This window comes from Peromyscus eremicus, chromosome 1 (genome assembly GCF_949786415.1).
Source record: "Peromyscus eremicus chromosome 1, PerEre_H2_v1, whole genome shotgun sequence".
Classification (NCBI taxonomy): Eukaryota; Metazoa; Chordata; class Mammalia; order Rodentia; family Cricetidae; genus Peromyscus; species Peromyscus eremicus.
The window spans coordinates 36,384,541-36,405,305 of NC_081416.1; the positions used below are offsets into that span (position 1 = coordinate 36,384,541).

At 43.3% G+C, this 20,765-nt stretch overlaps 1 long non-coding RNA gene across 1 annotated transcript; it reads left to right on the plus strand.

Annotated features, from left to right (window-relative positions):
- Positions 1-2,277: 2,277 nt before the first annotated feature.
- LOC131896733 (uncharacterized) lies at positions 2,278-4,202 on the plus strand. The gene is made up of 3 exons (XR_009375502.1): positions 2,278-2,390; positions 2,822-2,900; positions 4,030-4,202. It is a non-coding gene; the product is annotated as an uncharacterized LOC131896733 (long non-coding RNA).
- Positions 4,203-20,765: the final 16,563 nt, after the last annotated feature.

The following is a 20,765-nucleotide window of genomic DNA, read 5'->3' on the forward strand; positions in this document are numbered from 1 at the left end:
ATCAGACCCACAAAGTACAGAAGTGTGTATTCTGGTGCCGACGATGAGGGACAAGGGGGCATTACCTTTATTCTGCACCATTTCCTCCCCCCAATAAACACAGCAGCAGCTTTCACTCTAAGACTTGCAGGAGCTGCCACCAGGATGGAGAAGCTGTCCTTCAGAAAGAGGACTTTGTAAAGCAATCCCCCCCTTAACAAGTGCATCCCATAAATAGTTTCAGATTTGTTTATCACCCCTTCCCACGGCTGCCCACATTCCTCTAAAAACCCATGCTTTGCCCATGTGGATAAACACTCCAAAACCCTTTGCTTTGAGAATAGCAATTTGTATTTGCACTGAAAACAGAAGAGAGAAAACACTGTGAAAGAGATTTGTCCTTCAACTTTCCCGTCGCCCCCCCCACCAGCCCCTAGAACTAAGTTAAACTACATTGCCTCATTTTCTTTTACCTCCCCTAAGAAATACCACCAGTCGTAAATATTGTAGCTGTCCCCTCAACTCTGGCTGACATTTCATGCAAAATTCATTTCAGAGAACATCCACCTTTTAGTGATTTATAGCCAAAGTGTTAAGGATTTGGGAAAGCGAAAGATTTGAAATACAACCAAACAAAGACCTCACCTTGTCAGTCACCCTGTGATCTTTTTCCGGTGCGTGGTGGTGCATTGCAGGCATATTGTTCTGAGATTAGGACCAGACCAGAACAAAACCTTTATGTTCTCATGGAAGGGATTTCACAGTCATTGTGTGAATGGAGAATGTCTGCCCGCCTGCCTGCCTGCCGGCCTGCCGGCCTGCCATGCTTTCAACCCGAGAAATGAACACTTCAGTGTGGGAAAGAGACCATCTCTTCAGGGGGCCCCTGTCATAAGTGAGGACAGCATCCAACTGCAGAAATCTTAGTGGGAATTTGAGTGAGAGCTGCTTTAATAGAGTTGAGGTTGAACAGCCGGCCTGAGAACAGGAGACAGCCTAAAGATTCAAGCTGGAGGACTTCCTGTTTCCAGTTTGGATGCCAAGTCAGGAACTGCCTATCAGTTAGCTTCCCCGGACCACAGTCCTCACTGATAAGGCAGAGATTGTCACATTAACCTGTCTTGTGATATACAGGATAGGTTAAGAGAAAGAGAGAGGTCTCAGCATCCAATAGGCTACAGAAAGAGGCCAAGTCACATACCAGGCTCGGAGCTGTGCTAACAGAGAGCAATTTGAGAGTAACTAGAATAATCATATTTCCATACACACATCACATACTCACTGTCTCGCTCTTTATTTTAAAAATTCAGGATGTTCAGGAAGCCCTGAATGTACATATATACACACACATATATTCACATAACCTTCTTACCCTTGAGTTGGCTGTCACTTTAAGTATTCAGCCATTTAAAAGGTACTTGAACACCTGCGGTACAGAGAGAACATTTCATTTCCCTACTAGAAAAACAATCAAGCAAATTTAAATAAATCACCTCCATGTATCTCCTGCAATGGACCAGCTGCCTGGTTATTTGTCCCTGAATTGCCATTGCATTTATCTAACAAAAGCACAGTGTGCTAACAGCATTCTTTGCAGGAGAATGCTGGGAACCTAGCAGCTTAAGAGGGGATCTGTTTGTGCCGATTCCAGCAAGGTCTCTCTCTCTCTCTCTCTCTCTCTCTCTCTCTCTCTCTCTCTCTCTCTCTCTCTCTCTCTCTCTCTCTCTCTCTCAGTGTTTGCTCTCTTCCACTTTCAACCAAACACTGCTGGGCTGGGCTTTTTTTTTTTTTTAAGTGAGGTCCCAGGCTAGCAGCAGCCTTGCTACTGAAGGGTGTTATAGACAGAAAGTCCCCCTCCCAAGACCCCGATCAGAGAGGGTGGGTGAAACTCAGAAGTCTGTGTGCTCACCATCTCTCCCAGGTGATTCTGAACCCCACTCAAGTTCACGAGCCACCTGGTCATGAAAGATGATCTCACCTGTCTCCAAGCTCCTTTCCAGAGAGCTCACAAACTCGGTTTTACCAGGATTTGGGGGATTCTGTTTACATTTGTAAAGCTGTGAGGAAAGCTGAAGGTGCCGGGTTTATGCGGGGTTGGGGGTGTTTTCTGCTTTTGTAACTCAACGGAGCAGAAACAGCTCATGGAAAGAAAGGAAAGTGAGGAGACTAGACACAAAGAATCCCTCCAGGCACTCTAAAGATGTGGGCCTGAGGGGAAGGAGGAAGCCGCTCACCGGGAGGAGAGCCTGCTCCATCCACAGGCGTCACCTAGTGGGCGCTGCGGAGAGGGAAGGGCCTGGAAGGCTGTCACCACACTCCCAACACGGCCACTGTAGGCACAAACAAAGAGGAAGCTGCTACCGAGAAAAACTGCAGGAGGCAGGAGGACAGAGGCCCAGGGCACAGGCCAGGTAAGCTGCAGAGGGAGACTGGGATTCCAGGAAGAGTAAGAGGGCTCTTCAAGAAGAACATACTTAAAAATATCGTAATTAAACACAAATTCCGAGACAGTTATCACATCCTGGCCGTGCGGACAGGCAATCTCTGGTCTGGCTCTAGCCAAACGGCACAGTCCTGGCTTTATGTCCTGTATCTCCTGTTGGAATTACCACACTGACGACAGCTTTGTTCTTTTTTTTTTTTTTTTTTTTTTTTTTTTTTTTTTTTTTGGTTTTTCGAGACAGGGTTTCTCTGTGTAGCTTTGCGCCTTTCCTGGAACTTCACTTGGTAGCCCAGGCTGGCCTCGAACTCACAGAGATCCGCCTGGCTCTGCCTCCCGAGTGCTGGGATTAAAGGCGTGCGCCTCCACCGCCCGGCGACAGCTTTGTTCTTAATGCTTTAGGATGCTGGGACACAGCCCCCGCCCCTCCCCCAGGATGTCGATAAAAGATGGTAGCAGATGAAGATGTCTGATAAAGATGGTAAGCCCTTGTGACCCCTAAACCATGGACCTTCCTCCAGCTGCTACCAAGCTTTTCCTGGATCTTCAGTATGCTAGGCTAGGTACAGTACCATTCCGACTCAACCCTATTCTGAGGGTAGAACGTTCTAGGGAAATACAGCACCATTTTATGTGCACCTCAGAGGCGACTCTGATGCCAGGATGTACAGCTGAGGAGCCAGCATGTTTTCCTGGGACTACCATGTCGCCCACAATGCCCTGGGCATTAAGTAGATGGTATCTCATACTACCAAAATGAAAAGTCCACTCTCCCTTCCTACAATTTGCCAATCAAAATGGAAAAGAATAGGACATCTTAGTATACTGGTAAATTTTAAATATTTGAAAGGGAAACCATGTTTTAAAAAAGACTCTTTTGAAACAGTGGCTACATTTTAGCAGGCTGTAATATTAGATACACGAATTCATATTGGAGGCTAAGTGACCCTCCCTCTGTGGAAAAAATAACTCTTCAAAGAACTTGTGTCCCAAATTGCCTCAAACTTTATCGAAAGACGCAATTTTCTTGAAGACAGACACAATTGAGTGCACATTCCTGCCTCCTTTTTTCTAACGTTAGGGGAGAATCACCTTGCTCCACTGTTGATGGGGATTCAGCTACCTATTGTTGACCTTGGTTAATTGTTGATTACAGAAGAATATACTTTTATCTATTCTGAGTATTTAAAAACCAGCAAGATAAACATGTCTTCGCAGTATTAGCAGTACTGAAATGCCCTGTGTAGCCTTCTCTACCCAACACTACTCCCAGGTAGCTGGATGATTTCTTCTCCTCCCTGGGTGTGCCTAATTCTCCAGACTAACCAGCTCCACTCTCCGAGGTAGGCGCCCGCTGTATTCCTCTTCCAGACAGATGTCCTGGAGGAGGAGTCAACACCAGACCTCACTTCAGTGTTGAGCTTTCCCATTCCTGGACCCTACATCCCAAGTGTTCTCCTGACCTTTGATCTTGACACTCACCCATCAACTCATTTTGAGCTCAGTAGTCAATGCTTTCTGACCAGCAGTTTCAGAGCACTCCCTGGCCCAACGTACTCTTGGGGCAGAGCACAGGCCATTTGTTCTCTAATCAAGGTCTCCATGTGCAGTTCTCAGGCTGAATGAACTGGAGCTGGAGAAGGAGACACTGTCCTGGAGAGAAGAGGAAGATACAAAGCCAGGGGCCTGAAAGAGAAATCTTTGGAGCCTGCTGGTGCAATAGCAGTGAAAAGTTAACCTGACTCGAATACCGGTGACTTTTGTTCTATTTGGAGTTGACCATGGTGACCATCTTGACTAGAACACTCTCCCTTTTTTTTTTTTTTTTTTTTCAAAAAGTGCACTGCTCTGCCCAGGTGTGCTGAGTTTCAAGGGTTCAGGGAGTGGGGCGGGGGGCATTAAATACAACAAAAATGGCCTGGCCATTTCTTTCATTTCTTTTCTTTTCACATTCCCTTGTTCCAGCTCTCCAGTCTCCCCTAGACCAACAACTCTCTCATAAGTCCTTGGAGTCATTTAAATGATGTCAAGTCCACACAGTCAAATGGAACCATCTGGTCCACAGTAAGACTGTGTTCTCAGTGTGGCAGTATAAACTAAGGGAAGGGGGAGACGTAGCCTAAGCTCGAGAGAGTGTTGCAACCTGCCAGAGACACGAAATCAGTCTAATTAAACATGAGTAGAAGTATGGAATAGAGAGGCAAAAGTGATGTGAAGCTGTTCATCCCCACATAAGTGTTCTCAGTGGTTCCCACACTAACTGCATGACCATTACCTCAGAACTTGCTAGAAGGCAAGTCTTTAACCTCATCCCAGACTCCCTCAATCAGAAATCAGGGAAGAGAGAAGAGGGGAGAGAGAAGGACCTGTCCAGATGATCTTGATGACTGCTAAATTCAACCCACTGTTCTAGTACATGACTTCTCAGCCTTGACTGGCCGTGGGGCATTGTGGGTCTGACAGCATCCCTGGCCTCTATCCACCCCATACCAGTAGCTACTTCCCCCTAGACATGATAATTTTTTTAAAAGTCTCCCAACATTGTGACATGGCCCACAGTGGACAAAATTGTCCCCATTTGACAACTACAGTTTTAGGATAAAATATTTCCAGGTATGACTGGAATTATTATGGAAGATAGATAGGTATGTAGATAGATAAATACATACATACATACATACATACATACATACATGCATGCATGCATACATAGAGAGAGACAGACAGATAGATGTACACATAGATAGATAGATAGATAGATAGATAGATAGATAGATAGATAGATAGATGATAGATAGATAGATAGATAGATAGATAGATAGATAGATAGATAGATACAGATAGATATAGATGATAGATAGGAAGAGATAGATAGATGATAGATATGATAGATAATAGATGGTCAATAGATAGATATAGATGATAGAGATAGATAGATAGATAGATAGATAGATAGATAGATAGATAGATAGATAGATAGATAGATAATGATATACAACACAAAGTTCTAATGGTGTGCTTTTCTATAATATTCAAGGAAAAGGAAGGAGACCAACCCAACACACACCCCTGGGAAACCTCCTGGATATCTTTCCATTAGTGAGTTACAGATGGCTGTTTGCTTTAAGCTTCTTATTTGCTTGGGCTTCCAAATGACCTGTTCTATATATAAATAATGGCCATGACAAGTAGAGGACTTAAGAGAAATTTTTTTAATTATTTCTTTTCATCAAAGACTTTACTTCAACCGAGCAGGAGGAGGAATTCTGGTGATGTGTGCCTCTTACCAAATCTCCAAACATCTAAACAGACAGTGGACAGTGTCAGCCTCTGGCCATGGAGCTTTATGACTGCGCTTGTGTCCTCTGCTTTCATTATCAAAACAACCTTTTCAGAGAGCCTGGACCACCAGCTTCTCACCACTCACAGGTTTCTGATCTTTAAGCTTTAGATCCAGATGTGGCTGCCAGGAATTTTCTATGCCCAAAACCATAACTTTTGCCATTTTAACAAGCCAAACCTTTTGATGGTTGCAGCTCCCCAGTTCTATAACAGATATACACACTGGAGCTTAATAAAACAAAATGTAGTCTCCAGACCTGCCCCGTCCCACCTGGGAACTACCTGGACATGTAGGCACTGAGGTCACCCCAGTGCTACCCCTCAGATTCAGTCTTTTAGGAAGTTTCTCCATCTGACTTCCCTGCATATTAAAATCTAGGGATCACCAACGTGGGCCATCGAGATGATAATCGTTTTAGGATTAGAATCAAATCTTAGCTTCATGCTTCCTAGCCTACTGTACCATTTAGTACTTGTTCAATGTGTTAGTTGCTCAGTGTTATTGTTACAAAGTGCCACAGACTCAGTGGCTTCAAACAAATTCATTGCCTTGGAGTCCTGCTGTTCATTAATCAGAAACTGTTATCACCAGGCTAAAATCAAGGTGTTGTCAGGGTAGAAAGAATATGCTTCTTCCACATTTAGCTCCCAGGTTTACCCCTGCAGTCCTTGGCTGGCCTCCCTTCCAGTTTCAAAGCCAACATGGTAGTATCTTCCAGTCATGTTCCATGGTCTAGCTCCCTCTTTCACGCAATAAAAACCTTGTCATTACTGTGAGTCCACCTAGACTGACCATATCATCTCTGCCTCACTATCGCTAGTTTCATTAGATTCTCAATAGTACCTTTTGCCACGTAAGGCAACACATTCACTGTTCCACGGGTTAGGGCGTTACTCTACCTGTGACACTTAACAAGTGTTTGCTGAACCCTCTTCAGATGGGGTGACTGAGGTACAGGGCATCACCCCCAAACTCCCACTTCTCAGGAACATCAGTCTCTTGCAGATAGCCAACCTCCTGTATGTCACTCATCTCCCTACCACAGTCTCCCCTCCCATATCCATGTCAGGACCACAGCACCCCACACTGGCTCCCTTCTGCTGCTCACCATCACACTTTCAACTCTGTGTGCTAGGGATGTCTTTCTGTATGCTGTGAATGTGTTGCTCTTATTTGGTTGATAAATAAAACATTGACTGACCAGTAGCCAGGCCACAAGGATAGTATAGGCAGGACAAGCAGAGAGGAGAATTCTGGGAACAGGAAGGCTGAGTCAGGAGTTGCCAGCCAGACACAGAGGAAGCAAGATGTGAAGGCAGAACTGAGAAAAGGTACCAAGCCATGTGGCTACACAGATAAGAATTATGGGTTAATGTAAGTGTAAGAGCTAGTCAATAGTTAGCCTGAGCTAATGGCCAAATAGTTTTAATTAATATAAGTCTCTGTGTGTTTACTTGGGTCCAAGCGGCTACAGGACTGGTGGGTGAGAGAGATTTGTCCTGACCACGGGCCAGGTGGGACACAGGAAACCTTCAGCTACATCTGTGCTCCATGAGCCGGTTGGTTTCAGCTCACTCAGCTGTCTGCGGACCACTACAAGCACCTCCTTCTGCGGTTCTTCCTCCCACTACCTCCCTAGTGTCATGGACGTTCCAAGCCACCGACCTGTTGGCCCAATACCCACCTCCCTTCTTTCAAATCTTCCTGAATATGAATTAACCTTTTTGAAAAGACCAAATGGTACATTCTTAGTAAGCTATTGCCTCTCCACTCCCCTTCAGGCTCACATAAACAATGAGCAGAAACCACCAGTCAGTATAGTGTGCTGTGTTTACAACATTTTTCCGAGGACTCTAAGTTCCACATCTGAACAGGACTTCATTAATTTTTCTCCTTCAGGGTGAGTGGATTAAAGGACTAAAAACACACTAATTTAACCCTTCATTGAAAATATAGACTGAACGAAATTGTCCATACAGTAACAGCCAAAGGGTATTTTTAACTTGAAGTTTTTAATGTGCTTTTTCCATGGATCAATGCTTCACCACAGTGCCTAGAGGCAGTGAGATTCAGGAAAGCCTGGGATATTGACAGGGATATAGGGAAAGCACACTATGTTCTGAAAGGGGCCAAAACGTGATGGCAGCCTACAGAAACTCAAAAGACAACATGGCTATACACAAAGGAGACACAAAGAGAAAGTAGACACCACTCTGACCCACACAGTAGGGCCCAAACTACCCCCAAAGTGCTCAGAGAAACAACAGAGGTAACACGGGTGAAACTGAAACGTCATTCTGCTGTACACATGAAAATACTGATGCTAATGACAATACACGCGACCTAGCCCACTATTCTATCCCATTACGTCAGAAGACTCCTGAAGACTCACAGCCTTGCCTCATTGGTCTCACTACCCTACTCTAACAAGCTGCTGACTGTTACCACACTGCCATATTCCCTGTCTCGGCCACTTCAGAATGCCCTTCTCCTAAATACTTCAGTGTATATTTCTTGACAATAAGCAGGTCTGGGAGACTGGCTCAGCAGTTAAGAGTGCTTACTGCCCTCTCAGAGGACCTTAGTTCAGACTCCAGCACCTACATCAAACAGCTCACAACTACCTGCAACTCCAGCTCTGGGACATCTAACACACTCTTTGGGCCCTACAGGGCACTTCACTCACATGCACATACTCCCACACAAACATGTGCACTTATTTAAATAAGAATAAACTGAATCTTTTTTTTTTACAATATAGGAGTACACTTCCATATTGCTAAAGTAGTTCTGAAAATCAGAACATTTAACACCAAAGATAACAGCTTAACCTATAGTTCATAATTCAATGCTATCCATAATGTCTTTTAATACATTTCCTTCCCTGCTACAAGACGCTGTTAAGGACCATACACTCAGTTGTGCATGCCATCTCTTCTTGATGTTTTTTGAATCTGGAACAGTTCCCCGGCCTTGCAGTAGAGCTCAGCTGTACTATAGGATGTTCCTCAGGTGGAGCTTGGCAGATGGTTCCTTTGAGTTAGCTCCAGGTTGCACAGGCGCAGCCAGAGAACACATGAAGTTCCAGTGTCCACTAGAGCAGTGCATCTGGAGATATCATGGCTTGTGTCAACTTCTAAAGTGATGTCCAGTGTCTCCGCAACATATCTGCTGCTCTTCCCCTTTGCATACAGAATCTATGGAGGTACATCATGAGACTCAGCAAGCATGAAGGCCTACATATAAATTTACACTTATGTGGAGCATCCACTGAGGACTCAAGCCTAGAACCATCTTTCTGTACGTACGTGCGTGCATGCGTGTGTGTGTGTGTGTGTGTGTGTGTGTGTGTGCTTGTATTTATGCATGTGTGTGTATGGATGTATGTGTACATATGTAAATGTGCATATGAAGGACAGAGGTCTGCATTAGATGTCCTCCTCTGTCGCTCTCCACCTTACTTTTTGATACAGGGTCTCTCACTGAACCTGGAGCTCATTGGTTGGGCTAGACTAGCTGACCAGCAAGCCGCAGGGATCTGCATGGATCAGACACCACTGCCCCCCTTCCAGTGCTTGAGTTAAGACCCATGCTACTATGCTTGGCTCTTTATGTGATTCTGAGAATCCACACACAGGTCTTCATGTGTGTGTGCCAAGTACACTTCCAGCTGGGCCATCTTCCCACCTTCCAGTGGCTTTAAAAGACTTATTTTTTTTAGCTATACCCTCCTTCCTCATTTTTCTACTTCAAACAAGAAATTTTTTTCTCACTTTATTTATTTAATTATCTGTTGCACGAATCCTAAATGGTCTTATAATAAAAACCCGGAGCCAGAAACTGAGGTAAATTCTGAAAGATCAGAGAGAACAAAGGAACAAGCTACAGCCACTTCTCACCTCAACAACTCCACGAATCCTCAGACTGATTGCCTCTGAGTCCTCAGCCGAAAGGCTCTCTAGTTCCTGTCTCCTCAAGCCTTGCTTTCCTCTGCCCAGCCATTTCATTTCCTATCTCAACCTTCCTAGTGCTGGGATTAATGGCGTGTTTGCTTCCCAAATACTGGGGTTAAAGGTGTGTGCCACCACTGCCTGGTTCTATTTCTCTTCTAGACTGGATCAATCTCATGTAGCCCAGTGTGGCCTTGAACTCACAAATATCCAGATGGATCTCTGCCTCCCAAGTGCTAGGATTAAAGGTGTGTGCCACCACTGCCTGACCTCTATGTTTAACTCTGTGGCTAACTCTGTCCTCTGATCTTTAGGCAAGCTTTATTTCTTAGATTACAAATATCACCACAATTATCTCCAGTACAGACTCCTGAGATTGTATTTTATTCAATGGGTTGCTTCCTTCTGTGTTCAAATTTCCCCCGACTTGGCAAGCCGGAAGCCATTCCAGCTGTTCTTATCATCCTTTGACATGGCTCTATCACTTCTTATGAGAACACCTTTACTTTCTGCCATAGCAATGCATTCTCACTAATCTATTTTTTAATGTTTAAATCAAAATGTATCCAAATTATAAAAATTCCCCACTTCAAGTAAGCTGACAGTCATACTCGTGAACATTTTTATGTAAAGTGAACTAAATATTTTATTACAGATTGCCTTACAATTTTGTTTTTAAATAAAGGAACCACCATTTCTATGATGATGTGTATTTACATGCCCTCCCTCTTCTGACAAAAAAAAAAATAGAACCTTCAACATACAAATGTTTGGTTATAGCATTCAAACTACTAATGATTGGCTTTATTATTACTTCTGCATATTTTGCTGAGCCATAGGAACCGCTGTAGCCTACTTCACCTTTTTCTGTCTTTGGTTCTTTCTCTTTAGCTCAGAAAGGAACTGTTGTGTTTGTCTCTGAAGACTGAGTAGGTGTCATTGGGGAAAAGACACAGGCTTTGGAAAGAGACACGAGCTTGAGCACGGGTTCTGCCACTTGGTAAATACAAGAACTTGGGCACAGTGTTACCTCCCCAGTCTTTGTTCTGTCATTTTATTCTATAATATATACTGCAAAGGTTTGTTATGTGGCTTGAGACACAGCTTTAAAACCTCCCAACTCAGACCCTGACACATAATACTCAAAAAAAAAATCTACATTACTTTTTCCACTTCAAATCATAACATTATGCAGTTTTAATATGATTTCCTGTCTCATAACCCCTCAACAGCCTCCTATAAAACTCTAAAATGAAAAGCCACATGCTATCTGACAATGATGCTGTTCATTGAAGTCTACCCACAGTAATGGGGGTGCTGGTGGTCATGTAGGGGACTGCTGGGTTCATTCCCTGGCATAGATTAAAAAAAAAACTGAACACAAAGACAAACTGGAGAGAAAAGGAAAAATAACAGATTTATCCCTGGGGGGGGGCTATGATTGTAAGTCCAATACACAAATGTTATGAAATAATCTTTTTGTACGCTGTGAAGATGTGTCTTTGTCAAGGCACCTTCTGATTGGTTTAATAAAAGAGCTGACTGGCCAGCAGCTAGGCAGGAGGTCTCGGTGGGACATCCAGACACAGAAGATGCTGGGAAGAAGAAGGGAGGAGCCTAGAGAGTTGCAAGCAGATGAAGAGAGAAGTAAGATGAACATACCGTGTTGAAAGAAGGTACCACCATGTGGCAGAGGGTAGATAAGAAATATGGGTTAATTTAAAATGTAAGAGTTAGCTAGTATCAAGCCTAAGCTATGGCCAAGCATTAATAATTAATATTAAGTCTCTGGGTGGATATTTGGGAAGCAGCTGGCCAGACAGAAAAGTCCACCTACACATAAACACTGGCTTGAGTATTTTGTAGGACCCTGGGTCCTCCCTTCTCCCTTATTGGTCCTGTTTAAAAACCAACCCCCATATCTCCCCACCATTTTTCTTCCCAATGTCTTCTGGGAACAAGAAGCCTCCATCTCAGGGAGCCTTCCTTCTCTTTCCTTGACTACCTATGTCCCTCTAACTCTCCTTCAGCATAATCCTGGCTTAGCCTACCAGGATTCTCTGGCATGGGAGAGATGCTTCATGATTCTGCTTTCTCCTCCCTGTTTCCTAAGAGTAGGGTGTGTGATATGAAGGATAAAAGGTACTGGCTATCTAAGCATATGCAGATAAAGCATTTGACAGAGTTTATCCCAGAGAACTATGCATATAAGATATTTTCAATGCCTATAAATTCTTGCTTTCTACTAAAAACCCATATCAAACACTTTATATCAAGGAGAAATGTATTCCAAATAATATTGGACACAAGACAAGAACTCCTATTATCACTTCTCTATTTAAAATAGTTCAAAAAATTTTTTAAATCCCATAGGTTTCCCCAAACAGTAAATGAAATATTAGGATTAGTTAGGAAAGTTAAAACGTATTATTTTCAGATAATAGTATTATCCACATAGAAAATCAACGAAACCATTCAAATTTAGAGTTTAGCAAAAGTTGCTGTATTATAAATTTATAAAACTAATATTCCTATGTATTAGCAATGATAACCTTGAAAATAAGTAATAGTAACAAAATAGTGTATCTAGAGTACACATTTCCCTATGAGTATGCATATAACCTTTAACACATTAAAGATAAGTGTCCTATTGAAGAACATGAAGGAAAGCTTGTGTAAATGGAGAACTCTCAATGGTTGATGGACAGAATGACCCTTCAGAGAGAAGCTATCAGGGCTCCCCAAGTTAATCTACATAGTCACAGAATCTCATCAAGTTTCCAAGGGGATATTTTAAAAGTCATACCTCAAACACATTCTAGTATTTTTTTTTTAATTTTATAACTTTGGGTGTTTTGCCCAAATGCGTGTCTGTGCACCAGGTGCATGCCTGGTGCACCTGGAGGCTAGAAGAGGGCATCAAATCCCCCGGAACTGGACTTTAAAGTCAGTTGTTAACTGCCCTGTGGGTGCTGGGAATCAAACCTGAGTCCTCTTGCAGAGTGCTCTTCACCACTGAGCCATCTCTCCAGCTCCCCATTCTAATATTGACATAGAAAACAGCTAAGGCTGTTCTGAAATAGGTAAGCAGAAAGTGAAGACTCACCCCACCAGCCATGGAGATATGTGACTAGGCTATGAAGACAGCCTGGTTTCAGAGTCAGGAACAGACACATAAACCACTGGTCAAAGCCGTTCTTAGAATGAGAACAACATGTATATGAGAACTTTACAGAAGTCTACAGGCACAGTGAGGAAACGATGGACTGGAAACTGTGACAGAAGCCGGGAGTGGTTCCCCACGTCTCTCATCTGAGCACTCGAGAGGCAGAGACAGGCAGATCTCTGTGAGTTCAAGCCAACCCAGTCTACAGAGTGAGCTCCAGGCCAGCTAGGGCTGCATAGTGAGACCCTGTCTTTAAAAAAAGAAAAAAGAAGAGAAAAACTGTGGTAGGAAACAAATCCTGATGATGAGGTTAAACATGGGAATCTTGTAACTTCAAAAAGATGTTCCTCACATCAACTAGAGGCACAAATGTGGGAAGCCCAAGTGTAGCGAGAAGGTAAAACTGTAGAAAAACTAGAATAACTCTCCAGTGAAAGGTAAAGAAAATGTAGGCCATTTTTACATGGGCATGGAGGTAAGACCTCTGGATCAGAACCCTCAAAATAAAAATGCTAAGTTCTTGTAATGACGACCTTAATACCGGCAAAACCCAAACCAGCCCAGAGAAACAGATTGATGAGTCTGGGATCAAATATTTATAACATGAAAAAAAGCAAGAATGTAACATATATAATATACCAAAAAGGCTACTGAAAAATCAGTAAGAAACAAAACACAAACCTTGATTTTTTTTTAGAAGGAGCAAAGTATGAAACAGCCAATTCTCAAATAACTACTAAGAACACTATGAAGTACTCATGCTTTTCCATAAACAAAAAAAAATCTTGGAATAAAATAAGACTAGGTAATAAAATAGGGTGTAAAAAAATAAGTTGAGATCATTTCAAGGACAACAGGTTGTAAGAATTTAGGAAGTCTGCCATGCTGTGAAGGGCACAGGAAATTGGCACTGCCATTCTGGAATGCAAAGTATCCTCTTTGTCTCCCAAGTTCTTTCTGAATCTATGTGACATAGAAATTCTTGCACATTTCTTAAGAGCAAAGACCTGAGGTCATTGGCTATGGTGTAACACATGATGGTGTGTCTTTTTTTTTGGGGGGGGGGGGGCGGGGGATTGTTGAGACAGGGTTTCTCTGTATAACAGTCTGTCCTGGTTTTCCTGGAAATCGTTTTGTAGACCAGGCTGGCCTGGAACTCACTGAGATCCTCCTGCCTCTGCCTCCCAAGTGCTGGGATAAAAGGCATGTGCTACCACCGCCCGGCTATGATGGTGGGTCTTAAGGACAATCTATGTTTCCATCCATAGGGGAAGAGTCAAATATAGTAGATGCAATGGATGTCAAGGCCTGGGGATCAGGAAGAATGAGGAGTTAGTGTTTAATAGATGGACGTCCAGTTTGGAAAGATGTAAATTCTGGAGACAGATGGGGAGAGTGGATGCAGAAGAATGTGAACATGCCTCATGTCAAAACCTCCACATTGAAAATGACAAAAATGATAAGATTTTTTTTGAGACAGGGTCTCACTGTGTACCTCTAGATGGCTGCAACTTCTCATATAGACAAGGCTTCCCTAGAACTCATAGAATTCACCTACCTTGGCCTCCCAAGTGCTAGAATTAAAAGCATACACAACTACAATCTGCTTATATTGTAAAATCCTTATTGTGGATATTTTACCACAATTTTTAAAGATTTTAAAAAATAAAGTGGGCCAAGCGGTGGTGGCGCACACCATTAATCCCAGCACTCGGGAGGCAAAGGCAGGCGGATCTCTGTGAGTTCGAGACCAGCCTGGGCTATCAAGTGAGTCCCAGGAAAGGCGCAAAGCTATACAGAGAAGCCCTGTCTTGAAAAACCAAAAAAAATAAATAAATAAAATAAAAAATAAAGTGAGTCCACGATATAGAGTAACTCACAAGAGTTAAAAATAGTAATCTGTAGTTATAGAAATATTAATCTTAAAAACAGGATTGAATGGTGAATGAAAAACAGAAACATGTTCTAAACAATACTTGATATTTTACTAGAACACATTTCAAATGATTTGTTATCAACACATTAGCTTGGAAACTTATTGGGGCTAGGGGACCAGGAATAGAGACTGGAGGATGGGGTAGAAGGATAGCAGAATGAGAAAGGTATTCCTTGGACCCATGATGAATGAGGACAAGGTACTATGAACTGAGAAGTTTTCACTTTCAACTAAAAAGAAATCGCATCACGCCATAAAAACGTTCGGAAAGAATAGAAAGTCTACAGTTTATAGTTTGTTATTTCCTTCATTGGAAGTGGAGTGAAATGAACTAAAATAGATTTTATTCCTAATGTTCTGGATCTTTGGTGTATTCTGGCAAACGGTGACTTACACTCCGGCTACACACGTTGCAAATTCATCTGTGTTTTATGAGCTTTTAAACATCCCCAGTGATCTCTCGTTACCACACGTTTCTTCTTTCCCCTTTTCTCCTCCATTCCATGTGGAGCCAGATGAAGGGGTGGGTCAGACAAGAGTTACCGAGGGTGCAACTATTTAAGAGGTGCGAAAAATATCACTGGAATTATAGCAATATGGAAAAATTATTTTTCCTAGCACTCTTATTACAGAAAGTACTTTGTGAAGGCAGAAAGAATCCGGTAATAAATTGTATGGGGTGGGGCTGTGTGTGGCCCCTCTCCCAGGGAAATATATGAATAATAATAAGAGGTTTTTTAACACTCAAGGCCATAGGAGACAATGCAGAGTTAGTCACAACTCCAACAGTCATCCGAAATTCATGTATAAACAGGGAAAAAGCCTTAACCATTTCAGGGAACAAATACCCCCCACTTAATCCACTTAATCACAGTGCAGCACTCCTGTTGTTCACGTTGAGGAATCATCTTTAAGACCACGGAGGAGTTTGAGGAGAGGGGACGGAGGGGAAGGGAGATGCTGAACTTCTTTGCTGTGGGATGGTCTGTATGTCAAGTGTGTCGCTGATTGGTCAATAAATAAATCACTGATTGGCCAGTGGCTAGGCAGGAAGTATAGGCGGGACAAGGAGGAGAATAAAGCTGGGAAGTGGAAGGCTGAGTCAGAGAGACACTGCCAGCCACCACGATGACAAACAGCATGTGAAGATACCAGTAAGCCACAAGCCACGTGGCAAGGTATAGATTTATAGAAATGGATTAATTTAAGCTGTAAGAACAGTTAGCAAGAAGCCTGCCACGGCCATACAGTTTTGTAACCAATATAAGTCTCCTTGTTTACTTGGTTAGGTCTGAGCGGCTGTGGGACTGGCAGATGAGAGAGATTTGCCCTGACCGTGGGCCAGGCAGGAAAACTCTAGCTACACTTCTTGCTTTTCCTAAATGTGGCCCAAGCAAACATGGGATGTGTGTGCAGATGTTCAAGGCTGACGCCCACCAGGTAGTCAGCTGCTCCTATCTGGTTCTGCCTCCTAGTAAGAAGGGACAGTGTTTCAGAAGTCCCTTCACCTCCCAGTGTTGAAGCCTGCGAATCCCTATGCGGCAGGTATGTAGTGTACCACTATACCCTTCCTCTGAACAGCCACCTACCTTAGTTGGTTGGAAGGGGTAGAAATGGTGAATAAGGGTCACTGTGGGCTCCATTTGCTAAGGGAACAAAGCTGCTGGCTGGCCATGCCAGAGAGTCCGTCCATCACCCTTTTACAAGGGTAGTTTGGAGAAGAGCGACCAGGGCCGGCTCAGGGAGGGGCGGGGCTTGGTCTCATGTAACTCAAGACGGTCTGAAACTCACTAAGTGCCCAACGATGACCTTGAACTTCTGATCCTCATGCCTCCACTTTCCCAATGACTAGGATTGCAGATGTCTGCCACCATTCCCGGCTCACTAGTGCCTTTTTGAAATCTTAATTACTAAGAAAAGGAAATGGGGGCTATAAATCTGGGAGGCAATTTGGGAATATCAGGAGAATTGTCTGCCTGAGCACATCTCTGTGGGGTGGCTGGCAACCCATAATTCTGTACCCGCTGTTCCCCACTCATCCAACACACTGACTCAACTTAATCTGCAGTATAAAGCAGGCATCTAAAAGCCGGCGTTCTGCTTGCTGTAGAATAAATGGAGTTCCGACTGTATTTTCACACATGGATTAGTGGTTTTCCTTAATATCCCAATTTTTTTCACTTACTCCGCATATTAAGCTGTTTAATAACCTGTGTCGTGCATTAAACAGTTTGCAATAGTATGCTCATTAACTCTTCAGAACGACTTAAGAGCTGAAACACAAAGGGGAGGAAAAGAAGTCTAGCTCGATAGCACATTTTGGTTTCAGTCTCTGCTGAACAGCTTTGATTGACAGGCACTGCCACAGGTACAGGAGACACCTTATGGTGCCAGGCCTGCTGCCGCTGGAGTCTAGCACTCATGTGCTGCCCTAGAAGGATGGCTCAGCTAAGACTGGGCCATCCATGTGGGAAAGCCACACTCATCTCAAAAGGAGGACATTGGCACGTGGTTCCAAAGGTCCTTTCCAGCTTTGGGGTTTCACTTGTTCATGACCCCTTAATCAATACCACTTTCTTGTAAGTCATAGAGAGTTCTAATGTTTTTAAAGACATAGAAGCACTAAGTTAAACATTCTTCACACACTATTTTCTCACTTATTCTCAAGAGCCCTCTAAAGGCTCTTTTATCCTCGGGATTCAGAGCAGAAACCTGTGACATACCTTTCCCAAGGTCACAAGGGCAGATGGAACTCAGCCCAGACCTTCAGAAAGGAAAAGCTGTCTTTGCTTTGCTGACCCTGAAGTGTGCTCCTAATTATATGCAGCACTTGTTCCAGGCTGTCCCTGTGACCCTCTGCTGCGGCCGGGTTTTAGTGGTAAAGTTCCCCACGGTGCAACCACTTACCTCTTCCCCCAAGAAATAGCATGGCCTGCTTGGAGGGTTCATTTGCATCAGCTTCAGAGGACCCAGCCAGCCTGGAGGAGGAGCTATTCCCAAGGGGGTGGGGAACAAGGTGACTGACAGCAGTGGACGGGTGCTCCAACTTTCCCACTGGAGCTGAGACAGGTTCTCATAATTTACATGCTCCATTTGAAATCTAGATGCTGAAGCACCAGAATTATACATCTGTTCCCTTGACTTTTTAACCAAAGAGTGCTAGTTTATTGCTGAGCTTAAGGATAAAAGAAGCAAGAAATGAAAGTTGGGTTGAGTTTTTTTCAGGTTTCCTCCTCGCTAAGTACAATCAGATGTTGGATCCTCAGCCTGACACGGGGTGGATGCTCGGTTTATCAGCTCATTTTTTTGAGGCAATGCTTTTCATCACAAGAGAAAAAGGAAAGGCCCTATACAAATAGCCTCAGTTAAATGCATCAAACAGCCCCAATATTGTGGTGCCAGAAAAAAATAAAATAAAATGGGAGAGATATCTAAACTGATTTATGAGGTTTTGTGGGGAAACAACTGTCCTTTCATCTCTCGATACACAGTTTATCTTTGACCCTGGAGTACTCACTGGAATTCTGGGCAAAGGGCACCTACTCAGAAATAATCTATCCAAGACCCCAGGAGCTACATCATGAGCCAGAGATCAAACGCTTTTTATGTTCCTTTTGGTCCAAGATGAAGACTGTGGACCTATTATTATATTTTAATACGCAAATAAAGACTCCATCAGGGGAATCTGCTGCCTCAGCAAACACTTTCATCCAAGAGAACAAATTATTTGTGATATTAGATACAGTCAGTGTCTCCATCCAGTATCAGAAAGATGGAGAGATGGGATAGTACTGTTCTGAGGGCAAGTGGATGAGTTATTGGTGTGACTCGTCGTTTAGAAGCAAAAGAAAACCTCAGAGTGCTGTTGTGTTCATCTTCATCCTTGACTCCAAAATAATGAGTGCTCCTATGGGATTTACGCTGTGAGAATCTTTCCACACCTTCCCCACACTTTCTCCTTTGGCTAAGAGCATCTATTCTTCTAGGCCAAAGGCTTACATGTGGGCTAAAGCTATAACACCCAGAGTTCCTCCAGGCCTCTACTCTGAATGATCAGCCCAGAACTAATTAAATGCATGTGGCTGGTGTGCATTTGGTTTGTTGGTATGGTTAGTGGTTTGTGCTTTGTCTGTGTTTGTTTGTTTGTCTGTTTTTCATGAAATGTAAGGAGAAATTGGGATATCTGGAAAAAATCATTATGGCACATTGTGGTGGCCACCAAATAGAGATTTACCTGGCATGGGAGACTCTTCTGGTCTCCAGCATCCTTGTCCTTGTCTCATGTCATCATCTTCCTGATCAAGATTAATTCCAGAATGTCAATAGCCTGACCAGTCAAAGCTTTCCCAGGGTTGATAACCAAGGCAGGCGCAGGAGTTCGGTATTCTCCAGAGTAGACACCAGTAAGTGTGGTGCTCAGATGGAAGCTGGTCTGCACTGAGAGACAATGATGGAGGACCACAACAACAAGAAGAGATGGCAGATGAACATGAGTCCTAGAGAGACAACTGTTCCTGGGTCTTGGCTAGTCCCTTGTCTTTTTTGAGATTCAATTTTCAATTCTTCTGTAATGTACAGGAAACTCTCATATTCTAAAAGTCTTCATTTTGTATTATGCTCGAGAAGGCTAGGGTGCTATCAGCAGAGCTCAACGGGCCATTCTGATAGAAGTGTAGAAGACTAGACAAATACAGACAGCAGAGGTCCAGTGCATGAGGCTGCAGACAAGAGCAAGGGCTCATTTAGGAACTAGCCTAAAGTTCCTAATTTGGGTTACATTCTATCAATCGAAGACTCTAGCTATGGTCTGTTTCCTCAAACTTTAGATTAGAAGGTGATGGGCTAATTTATTTGTTGGAGAAAATTTCACAACAGCATAGTATTTAGACCGTAGTGTGGCTGTCATTGGCTTCCTTTAACCGAGTTAATAATGAAAATCCAGAGCAAAGAGCAGAGAACGTGCAGTTTGGTGCAGAAAAGGATCATAAATGTATTTAAAGTTGTGGCCAAGGCATTGTGTGTAGACAACGTAACTGTAATTATTTAAAAGCTTAGGGCTATTAAATAAAAGACATACACTTGTACAGAACAATAGAAAGGTATCTTGACTATAAGACCCCACTCATGGAAGTTTCCAAGGAATGAAAATGTAAATTCATTTAGAAATTTGAGTGTCTGAAAGAAGGGAGCTTTCAGAGCATCCTGCTTCAATAAGGGCAACTTGAGGAAGTGTTTTCCCTGGTTAATCTGCACAGGCACTCAAAGGATGCTGCAGTGCTGGTCCAAGAGGGCCCAGCTACATGTGGAGACAACAATAGAACTGCACATCATCCACATGGTTTGGGTTTTGCAGAAATGTAAAAGGCAAGAGTGGTGCCATCATAGAGGCTCATAACAAGGTTCCAGAAAACCACTGATGAGGTGGAGCAATGTGTGGCAGGGCTGAAACCATATACATTGTAAATGCTGGAGTCTAGAGCTACCCAGCTGGGCAGTGGTGACACATGCCTTTAATCCCAGCACTCGGGAGGCAGAGCCAGGTGGATCTCTGTGAGTTCGAGGCCAGCCTGGGATATGGAGTGAGTTCCAGGAAAGGCGCAAAGCTACACAGAGAAACCCTGTCTCGAAGAAAAAAAAAAGAAAAAAAAAAAAGCTGGAGCTACCCAAGACTGTCAGAGTTCATATCACACCAGCACCTGCTCTGGATGCTGGACTTGGTGCTTCAGGGCTTTTGTGTGGCTTTAGTCTCCTTTATGAATGGAAATGTTTATTCAGTATGGTTGAATATTGAAAGCATGCAATTTTATTTCTTACTTTACAGGGGCTCAACAACTAAGGGTTTTCCTTCAGTACCAGCAGAGGCTTCAACTCCTGAATGGTGTTGGTACAATTAAGACTGTAGAGACTCTTGAAATTGGACTAAACCCATTTTGCATTCTGAGCTGACCATG